Source organism: Piliocolobus tephrosceles, chromosome 11 (assembly GCF_002776525.5).
Source record: "Piliocolobus tephrosceles isolate RC106 chromosome 11, ASM277652v3, whole genome shotgun sequence".
In the NCBI taxonomy this organism is placed as follows: domain Eukaryota; kingdom Metazoa; phylum Chordata; class Mammalia; order Primates; family Cercopithecidae; genus Piliocolobus; species Piliocolobus tephrosceles.
The window spans coordinates 43,677,899-43,692,891 of NC_045444.1; positions in this window are offsets into that span (position 1 = coordinate 43,677,899).

A 14,993-nucleotide genomic window follows, 5' to 3' on the forward strand; every position below is an offset into this window, starting at 1 on the left:
CTTAAGCACCATAGCAGTTGTCTAAAGATAAGCACGCGCTCCAAGCATAAGAAGGACTAGCAAAACACAAGCAGCATAAGCATGTAGGCCAGACCCCCATGAATTTCACCACTGCATACTAGGACCAGTCTCTCATCTCGCTATGATCATATTGGGAATCTCTCATGACCAGCTAATGGAAGAACCAAAATCCAAAGCTTGATTTAGAAACGGAAGAGTTTAGTATGTGATTTTTAAAAATGGAAACAACTGAACTGCAGTCTCACTCTGAAGAGGTTTCAAAAGACTATAATGAGGGACAGGGACAATGCTCCTAATAGGTAGTTTGGAATGATTCACCTGTTGGTCCACTTTGTGTAAAAGGAGTAGTGGCTTGATGTAACAATAAATCCAGACTCATGGGCAGGAGCGCATGAAAAAGTAAGATTGAAGGAATGAGATAAGGAAGTGGTTGAACAAATGGAAGTAGGAATGAAGTGAGAAAGTCTTTGTGTCACATACTGATGCCCACCAAAGAGCATTAACCATGGAGATCGATCTAAACAGCCAAGTAAACAGCATTACTCCACCAGTTTCTGTCATCAGCTACCCCAGTGCTGGCACAATGGGTTGATGAATGAAATAGGCATGGTAGGAGAGACAGATGTTACGTATGGCCCAGAAAGCATGGGTTCCCACTTACCAAGGTGAATTTAGCTGTTGCCGGCATCAAATGTCCAACTTGCCAGGGGCAGACACTGATGCTGAGCACCTGATTTATAGTTTCTCAAGGAGACAATTTAGTGGTAAGTTAACTACTACAAGCCCCTTCGAACTTGGAAAGGCCAGAGGCTTGTTCTAATAAGAATAAACACACGTTTTGGGAGTGGGTTTACTTTTCCTGCATGCACAGCCTCAGCTACCATCACCATCCAAGAACTTGTGAAACGTTTTCTCCTTAGGAAAGGATCCTTTCCTGACACTGTCAAAGCAAGGAGTTCACTTTACTGCAAAGGAGGTATAGGAGTGAGCCTGTGACAATTGGATCCACTGGTCATATCACATACCACACCACTCGGAAGCTGGCAGCCTGGGAGAGCATTGAAATGTCATGCCCAAGACACAGTTGAAATGCTAGCTTAGAGACAATACTTTACCAAAAACGGGTTTCATTCTCCAAAAAGAGCTCCAGCTACTGGGCATCAGGAGAGATTGGCTTCCATCTCCCAGGAGATTGAATCAAAACAATTTTACATGATACTGTATCTCCAGTAATAAAAATCAGGGGTCCAAGAACTAAGGGATAGAAGCAGGAGTGACCCCACTTACCATCTCTCCTAAAGACTTAGTGGAGACTTGAACTTTCTCTCCCCACAACTCTAGGCTCTGAAGGGTTAGAGGTCCTGGTTACCAAAGGAGGTATGGTTTTGCTAGGGGATCTAGCAAATGTAGACAACAACTGCCACCATGCTCCTTGTGTCCAGGGACCGGCAGACAAGAAGAGAAGTTATCATCTTGGCAGGGATCATGGACCCTGTTCTTTAGGAGGCAGTAGGGCTGCTTTTACACAATGGGGGCAGGAATAAATATGCGTGCATCCAGCTAATACACTTGAGTGTTTTTTTTGTATTCCTTTGCTCAACTGTGATTTTATTTGTACATTCAAAAATTTTTATTTAAAAAAATATTTATTTTTCAATTTAATAGAGATGAAGTCTCACTATGTTGCCCAAACTGGTCTCAAGTTCCTGGCCTCAAGCTATCCTCCTGCCTCAGCCTTCCAAAGTGCTGGGATTATAGGTGTCAACCACCACACCCAGCCCTAACTACACAATCTTGTCCAAAGTATTCTTCGTTCAACAGAAAGCCTCAATTTAGATGTAATCAAATTCCTTTACCTTTTTTCCTTTTGTTATGGCTTGCGCTTCTGAAGTTTTGTATAAGTAACGCTTCCCTAATTCTAAGTCACAAAAATGTTCTATATTTTATTTTGTTTTATTAATTTATAGTTATAACATTCATATTTATTATTTATTTATTTATTTATTTATTTATTTATTTATTTATTTGAGACGGAGTTTTGCTCTGTCGCCCACGCTGGAGTGCAGTGGTGCAATCTCAGCTCTCTGCAACCTCTGCCTCCCAGGTTCAAGCAATTCTCTGCCTCAGCCTCCTGAGTAGCTGGGATTACAGGCACCCACCACCACGCCAGGCTAATTTTTTGTATTTTTAGTAGAGATGGGGTTTCACCATCTTGGCTAGGCTGATATTGAACTCTTGACCTTGTGATCCACCCACCTCGGCCTCCCAAAGTGCTGGGATTACAGCATATTTCTTCTTAAATCTATCTGGAGTCCATTTTTTTATTATGTTATATAAAGATCCAGTCTTTGTGTGAATATAGCTAGTTTTCCTTTAGTGTCTATTAAGTTCTTGTATAAACATGTCCCTGGCACTCACTTCTGTTCTTTTTTGTCTCTGTTTGTTCTTGAACCAAACCAACAATATATTTTGATAGCTTTGAACTGTGTCAGATTAGTTTTACTGGAATTACATTTCCTATAATTATTTTTTCCGTATGGTCCTCAGTTTGTGTTGGCCACAGGAAGCATTTTGTGTGATACTTGAAAAGTGGTAAGTGACGGGGCAACTATCTATCTATCTATCTATCTATCTATCTATCTATCTATCTACCTACCTATCTATCAATCATCTATCATCTATCTGTTCTGAAGGTCCTTGGAAAGTGGCAGGTACAGCAACATCTTTCATGCATTGTTACTGATCTGCTGGCTTATCTTACTGAATCAACTGAGACATCCAGCTCTTCCAGCTCCTGTCAAATCTCTGCCAGATTCTCCAGTTTCTGCTCCAAGTGTGTGGACAGTTCCATGGTGAAAGGTCCCAGCTTCTCCTACTGATCACTCATAGCACTGATGTTGGAAATGGCAAGAGACACACACTGGTTCTGCTTTGTCTTGTGGGTTCCAGTTCCATTTCCAGTTTGTCTTCACTGGTTCCAGTCTGCCCATCCTCTCAGCCACAGCTAGCTTTCCTTTCCATCTGCTAGTCTTTCTGAACTATAAACACTTGAGGTCAACACTAGATGCAGATGCAAAAGCTTATATAGACTCTTCTGCCAGCTCCCATAATTGCCTAAAGCCTAACACTATAGTAAATCCATTATTCTGTGAATAGAAGTTCTGCTTCTCTTTTCAATTCCTTATTCATATAAACACCATCCTGCTCCTTATTACTACTGTTTATGTTTTATTACAAAGTAGGAGTCTACATTTAAAATGGCAACTTAGTCTACGAAATTAGTTGGCATATAAATTCTAGAGTGTAAATTTCCTCATGAAATCTAGCTGGAATTTTAATCAATTGCTTTAAATATACTAATTAATAGATTTTTATGTTAGTGTAATTAGATCTTTAAAATATTGTGTTTGAGAGTATAGTCTTTTCATGTACTAAATTCATATCTATGCCCTTTATAAAAGTCTTAAAACTTCCTCCATAGATGTCTTGTGTATTCTTGGTCAATTGGCTAAATGTTAACAAAATATCTGGGTTAATTTAAGATACTTTATTTTTGTTGCAAAAATGAATGGCGTAATTTATAAAATACTCTTATTTGGTTATTGAGGCTAAAGGCAATCAGTTTTTTAATATAGTCTTGTGTCTGTCAACCTTGCCCCAATCCCTTATTAATTCTGATAGTTGATTGATTCTGTGTGTGTGTGTGTGTGTGTATTTGTGTGACTTACTCTGATACTTGCCTACCCATTGGCCAGTCTACCTTCTCTCGTAGTAGTATGTCTAATCCTCAGACATGAATTAGGATTGGTTTACAACATTGCAATCCCATTTCTCTTTGTAATTGGTCTAGGGGCATGCTACCAAGTTCTGTTCTGTTGAGTAGTTTAGAAAAAGACTGTCCTCTCAGTTAAGAGAAAGGCATAGAAAAAGAAAAGTCTCTCTTTACCTATATCCACTTCCTTCCTACTTAGGTATTGATAGGAGCTGATGTGTGAGAAATTTATGCTGGGAGCTCCAGCATCCACCTTATGATCAAAATGGGAAACTTGGTTGACATGCAGAGGATGGTCCACTAAACAGGTGGGAAAACTGTGGGCCCTTGCTATGCCACGAGCTCCCCAGCAAACTGGGGTCACCTACCTCCAGATTGCTGTCCATTGAGGAAGAACTTTCCTAATGGTTAAGTCACCATTGATTAAGATCTCTGTCATTTACAGCTAAAATTACTCTGTTGGATATGGTAATGGTGTAGTTCATAGCAATACCACCTGAGCATTCTCCTTCACATTCTTTCTTTTTCTTTTATGTAGAGATGGGGTCTCACTATGTTGCCCAGGCTGACCTCAAACTGCTGGTCTCAAGCAGTCCTCCCACCTCAGCCTCCCAAGTAGCTGAGATTACAGATGTGTGTCACTGTGCCTGGCTCCCCTTTACATTCTTTAATTTAATTTAGAGACAAGGTCCTACTCTGCTGCCCAGGCTAAAGCGCAGTGGCATAATCACAGTTCACTGCAGTCTCCATCTCTTGGGCTTATAAATAATTCTCCCACCTCAGCCTGCCAAGTAGCTAAGGCTACAGTCCCACACCACTACATCCAGCTAATCCTTTACACTCTTAATTACAAAATGTGTAATACACATATTATTTTCCTTTTGTCTATTTTCTACCTTTTGTCTCATATTTTATCTCCATATTCTCCACGTGTTTTCTTACTTTAGCTCTGGACAATCTTCACAGGCAAAACAGGAAGCAGTCCATATCATCAGAGCTCTGTTGGATCCCCGGTAAAATCAGCTCTGTCTCTTCCCCTTAATCCTCCACCTAAAATCACAGGCAGTTTTACAGGCTTAGTTAATACCTGGGATATTATAACTCTGTTGTGAGTATTTGTAAAGAGCAAACAATCAGATATGAAGTTAAAATGAACTGGAGTATAGAGAGTTTCAGACATTTGCCCAAGTCTTAGGCAAAAAGTGTCACATTGCCTTTAAAATTTCTCATCTGATTCTAATAATTTGCTTAAATGAAATTTGTCTGGTAGAGCCAAATGGAAAGATCCCAGTATAAGAGGGAAGAAACCATCAGGTATGCAGTAAGAGAGCATGATGTTGCATGAGTGGGGAGTGGTAACAAAATCATAGGAGACCAAGTATAATTAGATAATGAAAACATTTTAAACCCATAATATTAATAAGAGGTGAACATTGACTCCTTTATAAATACTTTACTATATCAAAGAAGCTTGGCTAGAACTTCAGGAAACTGAGCTTCTACCTTGTCAATTAATAATTCTGTGACCTTTGAAATTTTCTTCCCTTTATTCTCCTCACTTATAAATGAAATAATGGGATTTTTGTGAAGCTCGAAGGAACTTATACAAGTGAAATTATAGTTGGTTCTTTGTTGTATCTGTGGTTCACCATCCATGGATTTAACCAGTCTCAGTTATAAAATATTTGGGAAAAAAATTAAAAATAACAAGACAATAATAAAAAAGAATACCAATTTAAAAGAGTGCAATATGACAGTGCTTCACATAGCATTCATGTTGTGTTGGTATTATAAGTAATCTAGAGATGATTTAAGGTGTATAGGAGGATGAGCTCAGATAATAAGCAAATACTACATCACTTCATATCAGGGACTTGAGCATCCATGGATTTTGGTATCCTCGGCGGTACTGGAACAAATCCCCTGAGGATACCAACAGATGACTGTACTTAGAAAAAAAGAAGATTCAATGGGAGAAATGTGAGCTACATTTTCTTTCCTTTTTTAAATTGATGACTAAAAATTGTATATATGTATGGTGTACAACATGATGTTTTGATATATGCATACATTGTGGAATGGCTAAATCAAGCTAATTAACATATGCATTACTTCACTTTTTTTTTTTGTGCTGAGAACACTTAAAACCAACTCTCTTAGCATTTTCAAATATTCAATATGTTATTAACAATAGTCACTGTGACATATAATAGATCTCCTGAATGTATTTCTGAGATTTAACTCAAAATTTGTATTTCTTTTTTTTTTTTTTTTTTTGAGATGGAGTCTTGCTCATCACCCAGGCTGGAGCATAGTGGTGTGATCTCGGCTCACTGCAAGCTCCACCTCCTGGGTTCCCGCCATTCTCCTGTCTCAGCCTCCCGAGTAGCTGGGACTACAGGCGCCCGCCACCTCGCCCGGCTAGTTTTTTGTATTTTTTTTTAGTAGAGATGGGGTTTCACCGTGTTAGCCAGGATGGTCTCGATCTCCTGACCTTGTGATCCGCCCATCTCGGCCTCCCAAAGTGCTGGGATTACAGGCGTGAGCCACCGCGCCTGGCCAAAATTTGTATTTCTTGACTAGCATCTATATCTCCAATCCCCCGTCTTATGTCATGACCCTTCCCAACCAACTGGGAACCATGAGCCCCTGATAACCACCATTCTAATTCTACTCTCTGCTTCTGTGAGTTTGACTTTTTCAGATTGTCTTTCCGTGTCTGGCATATTTCACTTGACATAATGTCCTCCACGTTTATCCATGTTGTCACATGACAAGATTTCCTTCTTTTTTAAGACTGAATAGCATTCCATTGTATACATACCACATTTTCTTTATTCATCCATTGATGGACACTTAGGTTGATTCTATATCTTGGTTATTGTTTATAATGCTGCAATAAACATGGGCATGCAGATATCTTTCTGAGATACTAATTTCATATCCTTTGGATATATACCCAGAAGTGGGATTGCTGGATCATATGGTAGTTCTATTTTTAATTTTTTTGAGGAACCTCCATACTCTTTTCTATAATGGCCTCACTAATTTACATTTCCACCAACAGTGTACAAGTGTTCTCTTTTCTCCACATCCTCACCAACACTTGTGTTTTCTATTATAGCCATTCTAACAGGCATGAGGTGATATATCATTGTGATTTTAATTTGCATTTTTCTAATGATTAGTGACATTAAGCATTTTTTCATATACCTGTTGGACATTTGTATATCTTTTTTGGAAAAGTGCTTATTCGAGCTTTTCGTCCATTTTAAAATTGGGGCTGACTCTGGGCCCACTGCCTAAAAATTAGCTCTGCTCTGCAAGAAACAGCAAAAAATAAAAATAAAATAAAATAAAATTGGGTTATTTGTTTTCTTACTATTGAGTTGTACAAGTTCCTTATATATTTTGGACATTAACCTCTTTGTATGATTTGCAAATACTTCCTCCCATTCTGTAGGTTGTTTCTTCACCCTTTTGATTGTTTCCTTTGTTATACAGAAGCTTTTTAGTTTGATGGAATCCCATTTATCCATTTATCTATTTTTCCTTTTGTTGCCTGTGGTAAGCCACTTTTTTTAAGTTATTAAGCTTCAAGAGGAAAGAGGTCTTTCTGACCACACACAGATATTCCCATGTCTTTTTTTTTTTTTTTTTCAAAATAGAAAACAGGCTGGGCACAGTGGCTCATGCCTGTAATCTCAGCACTTTGGGAGGCCAAGGCATGTGGATCACCCCAGGTCAGGGGTTCCAATCAGCCTGGCCAACATGGTGAAACCCCGTCTCTACTAATAATACAAAAAAATTCAAAATACAAAAAGGCTGAAGCAAGAGAATTGCTTGAACCCAGGAGGCAGAGGTTGCAGTGAGCCGAGATTGTGGCACTGCACTCAAGCCTGGGCAATAGATTGAGACTCCGTCTCAAAAATAAATAAATAAATATAAAGCATACACTAATGGGTTAAGCCTAATTTAGCTCCAGGAATTGGAAAATTAGATTTGGTTCCTACCTCTGAACACTCACTGCTTTTTGCATAATCTTAGACATGTTGCATTTCTTCTTTCACTCATTCTCCATCTGTAAGTCAGTAAGTCCTCCTTAATTGTGTTCTCCTCTTCAGAGGAATGGTGTCAAACTTAGGAGAAATACATCCAAGTTCTTAGGTTTTTAGAGTGGTAGCTAGGCAGACACGAGCAGGGCAGGAGAGGGCCCCCACCAGGAATGTCAGGTGACCATCAGGTGATGTTCAGGTGGTTGTTAAACTGCCCCTCCAACATAATTGGTCGCAGCTGGTGCCAGGAAAAGACAGCCTCCCAATGGACAGAAAATACCCAAAGCTGGTGATCAGTAGCTTTCTGATAAAATCTCAGGAGTTGGGCGAATGGGCTCAAACATGCACACTAAGAGGCAAAATGGCAGTGTTTAACCGGTAGATGACCTTCCTCTAGGAACGCTCAACTGGTAAGGAAAAAAATGCCTCAGGTGAGCATGCACAAAACTTCAGTAAACACACTGCACGTGTGGCCCCTCCCAAGTGCTGGCAGGCCATCACGCATATGGACAGCCCACTCCAAGTGAAAAATCAGGGAAGAAGAAATGCCAACCCCAGAACCATGCCAATGTAGAAAACCCCAAGTCAAGGGTCAGATGGGGCACTTGGATCTCTCAGGTGGTCTGCTGGGCCCTCTTCCAAGTATACTTTGCTTCCTTTCATTCCTGTACCAAAACTTCAAATAAACTTTCACTCTTGCTCTAAAACTTGCCTCGGTCTCTCACTCTGCCTTATGCCCCTCAGTCGAATTTTTTCCTCTGAGGAAGCAAGAATCAAATTGCTGGAGACCCATATGGATTCGCTGGAGGTGACTTCACAACCCTCCCCAGTAGTCACCAGGATCTGGGAGAGTGGCAGGAACTTCTGCTGCCCACCGGAGCAAAATGCAATCTGAGTCAAAGAGCCAGAAAGTGTAAACTCAGATATTAACAATCTATAGGCAGGGAATTCTAGCTGGGGATCAGGTTTTCCAAGCAACCAGGGATTTTCTTTGCTTGTAGGCATTTTCTTGTCATCTTGAATGAAAAGTATTAAATACTATGTAACAATTTTTTTTTCTTTGAGACAAGGTCTCACTCTCACCCAGACTGGAGTGCAGTGGCTTGATCACAGCTCACTGTGGCCTCAACCTCCCAGGCTCAGTTGATCCTCTCACCTCAACCTCCTGGGTACTACAGGGGTGTGCCAACATGCCTGGCTAATTTTTTGTATCTTTAGTAGAGATGGAGTTTTGCCATGTTGTCCGGGCTCAAGTGATCCCCCCACCTTGGCCTCCCAAAGTGCTGGGATTACAGGCATGAGTTACTGTGCCTGGCCAACAATTTCTTAAAAATAAGGAATCACCATTAAAACCAATGATTCTTAACTCTATCCAAATGCAACTCCCTTCTTATTATAGATATTTTGTAAGACCTGCTTACAATTCTGTCATTAACTAAATAGACTATATTACTTACAAGTGAACATAATTATTAAAAGCAACATGATGCCTAATTATGTAAGGGAATAATAAAAGCAAAGTTGTTTATAATACAGTAGTATGTATTTCAATAGGTAAATATCTAAATTTGACTTCTAGACTTAATAACATAGTCAGATGCTTACACTAATATATAGAATAAATGTAAATGAGACAGCTATAAATGTAGTATGACATAGCTGTGTTATACTGGAAACTTTAAAACCATATGCAGCATTACTAGTGATTATGTGATTTTCCTAAATGTTGAATACCTTATGGTATATTTCTAACAAAATATTCCTGGAGGCTGGGCATGGTGGCTCATGTCTGTAATCCCAGCACTTTAGGAGGCCAAGGAAGGAGGATCTCCTGAAGCCAAAGTTCAAGACAAGCCTGGGCAACATAGGGAGAACCCCATCTCTAAAAAAAAACAAAAACCAGCTGGGCATGGTAGTTACTACTACCATGTTACACGGTAGGACTACCCCTGTAGTCCTAGCTACTCAGGAGGCTGAGGTTGAGGTCGGAGGACTGCTTGAATCTAGAAGTTTGAGGATGCAGTGAGCTGTGATTGTGCCACTGCACTCCAGCCTGAGCAATAGAGCAAGGCCTCGTTTCTTTAAAAAAAAAATTTCTGGAAAATTTAAATCTATTAAACACGTGAAGAAACTACTTGGTATTTATTTGCAAAATGAATTAAGTTCTAATTTCAGATCATTAAAAACACCTTTTTCAGTTAGATATATGTCTTTGGTGGACATTGAAAAGCATGCAAGATATAGGGCAATTCTTACTGCATGGGACAGTCTTATGCATTTTAAGAAATATTGTATTGGCCGGGCGCACTGGCTCGCGCCTGTAATCCCAGCACTTTGGGAGGCTGAGGTGGGCAGATCCCCCGAGGTTGGGAGTTCAAGACCAGCCTGACCAACATGGAGAAACCCTATCTCTACTAAAACTACAAAATTAGCCAGGCATGGTGGTGCATGCCTGTAATCTCAGCTACTCGAGAGGCTGAGGCAGGATAATTGCTTGAACCTGGGAGGCGGAGGTTGTGGTGAGCCAAGATTGCACCATTGCACTTCAGCTTGGGCAACAAGAGTGAAACTCTGTCTCAAAAAAAGGAAAAAAAAAGATATAAAAAAAGAAATATTGTATTCCCAGTACCGATCCACTAAATATTAGTTGCTTCCAGTTGTAACACTACAAAAACTTTCTCACAAATGTTTAAAATGCTAACTAATAGTAATACCACCCCTACTGAGAAACTCTGCTATAAACAATGTCTGGCACTTGGTAGTATTTAATACATGCTTATTGATTAGATGGATGAATGATTATATAAATATTAAATCTCCAAAAATAACTTTAATTTCTGACTGTAAGTATCAGAAAACCCAATCAACAGTAGTTTAGACAAACTAGAGTATATAACTTTTCACTAAGAAGTTTGAAATTAGGCAACCCAGGATGGGTCCTACACCTCATGATGTGGTCATTGTTCATGGTTTCTGTTTTCTTTCTATTTAGCCATGCTTAGCAAAGGTGTTATTTCCTAATGAATTAAAGATGGGTGCTTCGTCTCTGGGTCTCACATCCATATTCAAAGCAGAAAAGTGGAAGGAAGAGGAAAGGATCATTGCCAGCAGACTTCCTCTTCTCTTATTGGCCAGAACTATGTCACATGATCAGTACTAGCTGCAAGGGAAGCTATCGTCCTCTCCCTCAAAGTAATACTGCTGCCATATAAAATATAAACAAACTTTCAAACACATTACTGAACTGCCAAGAAAGTAAAGCCTCCCAGAAGTTAAAAATAAAGTGAACATGGAACCTCCTAAGAGGTGAGAAATGTGCTAAGGCCTTTGTCTTAAGAACATATGCTAAATTCTGGTGATCTTGACATTGCATTTGTAATGGTTTCACAGGAAGTGGAGTGGAGAACAGAAGACAAAGCTTGTGGCCTGCCCAGTGTTTGGAGTCTAATAGTAGACCTTGACTCAAAGTTGGAAAATGAAATGGCAAGCCACAGACTACAGAAAATATTCATGAAGATGTGTGTTCAGAATATATAAAAACTTCTACAAATAGGTATCAAAAAGAAAACCCAATTTTAAACAGGAACAAAAGTCTTGGCAAGACACTTTAAAAAAGAAGATATGCTAACAGCCAATAAGTCCATGAAAAGACCCTTAACATCATTAATCGTCAGGCAAATGCAAATTAAAACACAATCAGATACTATGACACATCCATTAGAAGGGTTAAAATTTAAAAGACTGGCCGGGCGTGGTGGCTCAAGCCTGTAATCCCAGCACTTTGGGAGGCCGAGACGGGCGGATCACGAGGTCAGGAGATCGAGACCATCCTGGCTAACACTGTGAAACCCCGTCTCTACTAAAAAATACAAAAACCTAGCCGGGCAAGGTGGCGGGCGCCTGTAGTCCCAGCTACTCCGGAGGCTGAGGCGGGAGAATGGTGTAAACCCGGGAGGCGGAGCTTGCAGTGAGCTGAGATCCTGCCACTGCACTCCAGCCCGGGAGACAGAGCGAGACTCCGTCTCAAAAAAAAAAAAAAAAAAAAAAATTTAAAAGACTAATCAAACCGAATATTGGAGAGGATATAGAGCAACTAGGACTTTCATACATACATTTCATATATTGCTGATAGAAATATAAAATATGCAATCATTTTGGAAACTGCTTGGCAATTTCTTAAGATGTTAAACATATACCTACTATATATACAGGATAAATGAAAATATATGTCTACATAAAAGCTTGTAAATGAATGATCATAGCACCATTAATAATAATATTCAAGAAATAGAAACAACCCAAATGTCCATCAACTGATAAAAACATACACAAAATGTAGTGTATCCATACAATGGAATATTGTTTAGCTGTAAAAAGGAATAAAGTACTGATACATGCTACAATATGGATGGACCTTGAAAACATTATTATACATGAAAGAAGCCAGACACACAAAAAAAGTACATATTATATGATACGATTTACATAGCATGTATCCAGAACGAGTAAACTCATACAAACAGAAAGATGGTTAGTGGTTGCTGGGGGCTGGAAGGGAAGGAAGTGGGGAGTGACTTCTAATGAATAGAAGGTTTCTTTTTAGAGTGATAAAAATATTCTGGAATTAGATAGTGGTTATGCTTGCATAATTTTGCTAAAAACCATTGGATTGTATACTTTAAATATGAGTGGACTGTATGGCATCTGAGTTACATCTCAATAAAGTTGTTGTTAAAAAGAAAAACAACAAATATAAACTATATACATCATCAACACTGCCACCATCCCAATTACCACTGACAACATCTTGGTATACAGCCTTCCAAACTCATTTCTGTACATCATATATACGTGTTAAAGAATGAAACTTGGATTATACCATGCATATCCTTTAATAAGTGTTGTTGTTTTTTAGATACAAGATTTCACTCTATTACCTAGGCTGGATGTAGTGGTGCAGTCATAGCTCACTGCAGCCTCAAACTCCTGAGCTCAATTGATCCTCTCAATTCTCCTGCCTCAGCCTCTTAATTAGGTAGGACTACAGGTACATGCCACAACACTCAGCTAATATTGTAATTTTTTGTAAAGACAGAGTCTCACTATGTTGCCCAGGCTGGTCTCAAACTCTGGCCTCAAGCAATCCTCCCACTTCAGTCTCCCAAAGTGCTGGGATGACAGGCATGTGCCACCACATCCAGACTTTATAGAATATATTTTAAATTATAACACACATGGTTTTATAATTATAAAGTAATATCAGACTGGAAAACCATTGTCTTTTTCTGATTTTAAGACTAAAACTGTCAGTCTTTGATCTTTAAATATGATATTAGTTCTGGGGTTTTCATAGATTCTCTTTATCAGGTTAAGTTCCCTTTTACTCCTCATTTGCCAAGTGTGTGTGTTTTTGTTTTTAATCATAACATGTTGCATTTTGTCAAACGCATTTTTTGCATTAATTGAGATGATCATATGGGTTTTTCTGTTTCTTAATATGGTATATCCTAATGATTGATTTCCTTATGTTGAGCCAACCTTGCATTTCTGTGATAAATCTCATTTGGTTATGGTATAAAATCCTTTTTTAAGTGTAAATTGTCAAAATTTATTTATTTATTTATGACAGGGTCTTGCTCTGTCACCCAGGCTGGAGTGCAGTAGTGCAATCTTGGCCCACTGCAACCTCCACCTCCTAGGCTCAAGCAATTCTCATGTCTCAGCCTCCCAAGGAGCTGAGACTATAGGCACATGCCACCACACCTGGCTAATGTTTGTATTTTTTGCTAGAGGTGGGGTTTCACTGTGTTAGCCAGACTGGGTGAATTTTATTTAGACCTAATTAATCTACATATGAACGGACCTCACTGTCTCAATTAAGGAGTTTCATTACAACACCATTGTACTATTCTGTTCTCACACTGCTAATAAAGGCATACTTGAGACTGGGCAATTTATAAAGGAAAGAGGTTTAATTGACTCACAGTTCTCCAGGGCTGGGGAGGCCTAAGAAAACTTACAATCATGATGGAAAGGGAAACAAACATGTCTTTCTTCACATGGCAGCAGCAAGGAGAAGTGCAGAGCAAAGGTGGGAAAAGCCCCATATAAAACCATCAGATCCATGAGAACTCACTCACTATCATGAGAACAGCATGGAGGCAACCACCCCATGATTCAATTACCTTCAACTGGGTCCCTCCCATGACACATGGGGATTATGGTAACTACAATTCAAAATGAGATTTGGGTGGGGACACAGCCAAACCACAGAATTATGCCCTGGCCCCTTCCAAATCCCATGGTCTCACATTTCAAAACACAGTCATGCCTTCCCAACAGTCCTCCAAAGTCTTAATTCATTCCAGCATTAACTCAAAAGTCTAAGTTCAAAGTTTTATCTGAGACAAGGCAAGTCCCTTCTGCCTATGAGCCTGTAAAATCAAAAGCAAGTTAGTTACTTTCTAGTTACACTGGGGGGTACAGGCATTGGGCAAATACACTCATTCCAATGGGAGAAAAATTGGCCAAAACACAAGGGTTAAAGGCCCCACCCAAGTCCAAAACCCAATAGGGCAATCATTAAACCTTAAAGTTACAAAATGATCTCCTTTGACTTCATGTCTCACATCCAGGTCATGCTGATACAAGAGGTGGGCTCCTATGGCCTTGAGCAGCCCCACCTTTGTGGCTTTGCCGGGTACAGACTCCCTCCTAGCTGCTTTCATGGGCTGGCATTGGATGTCTGTGGCTTTTCCAGGTACATGGGGTAAGCTGTTGGTGGATCTACCATTCTGGGGTCTGGAGGACAGTGGCCCTCTTCTCACAGCTCTACTAGGCAGTGCCTCAGTGGGAGCTCTGTGTTGTGGCTCTGAGCCCACATTTCCCTTCCACACTGTCCTAGCAGAGATTCTCCATTAGGGTTCCACCCCTGCAGCAAACTTCTGCCAGGACATCCAGACGTTTCTAATTGTGCTTATTTGGATTTTCTCTCTTCTTTTCTTGGTTAATCTTTCTAATGGTCTATCAAGTTTATTTATCTTTTCAAAGAAGTAGTTTTTTGTTTTGTTTATCTTTTGTATTTTTTTGTTTGTTTCCATTTCATTTAATTCTGCTCTGATCTTGGTGATTTCCTTTCTTCTGCT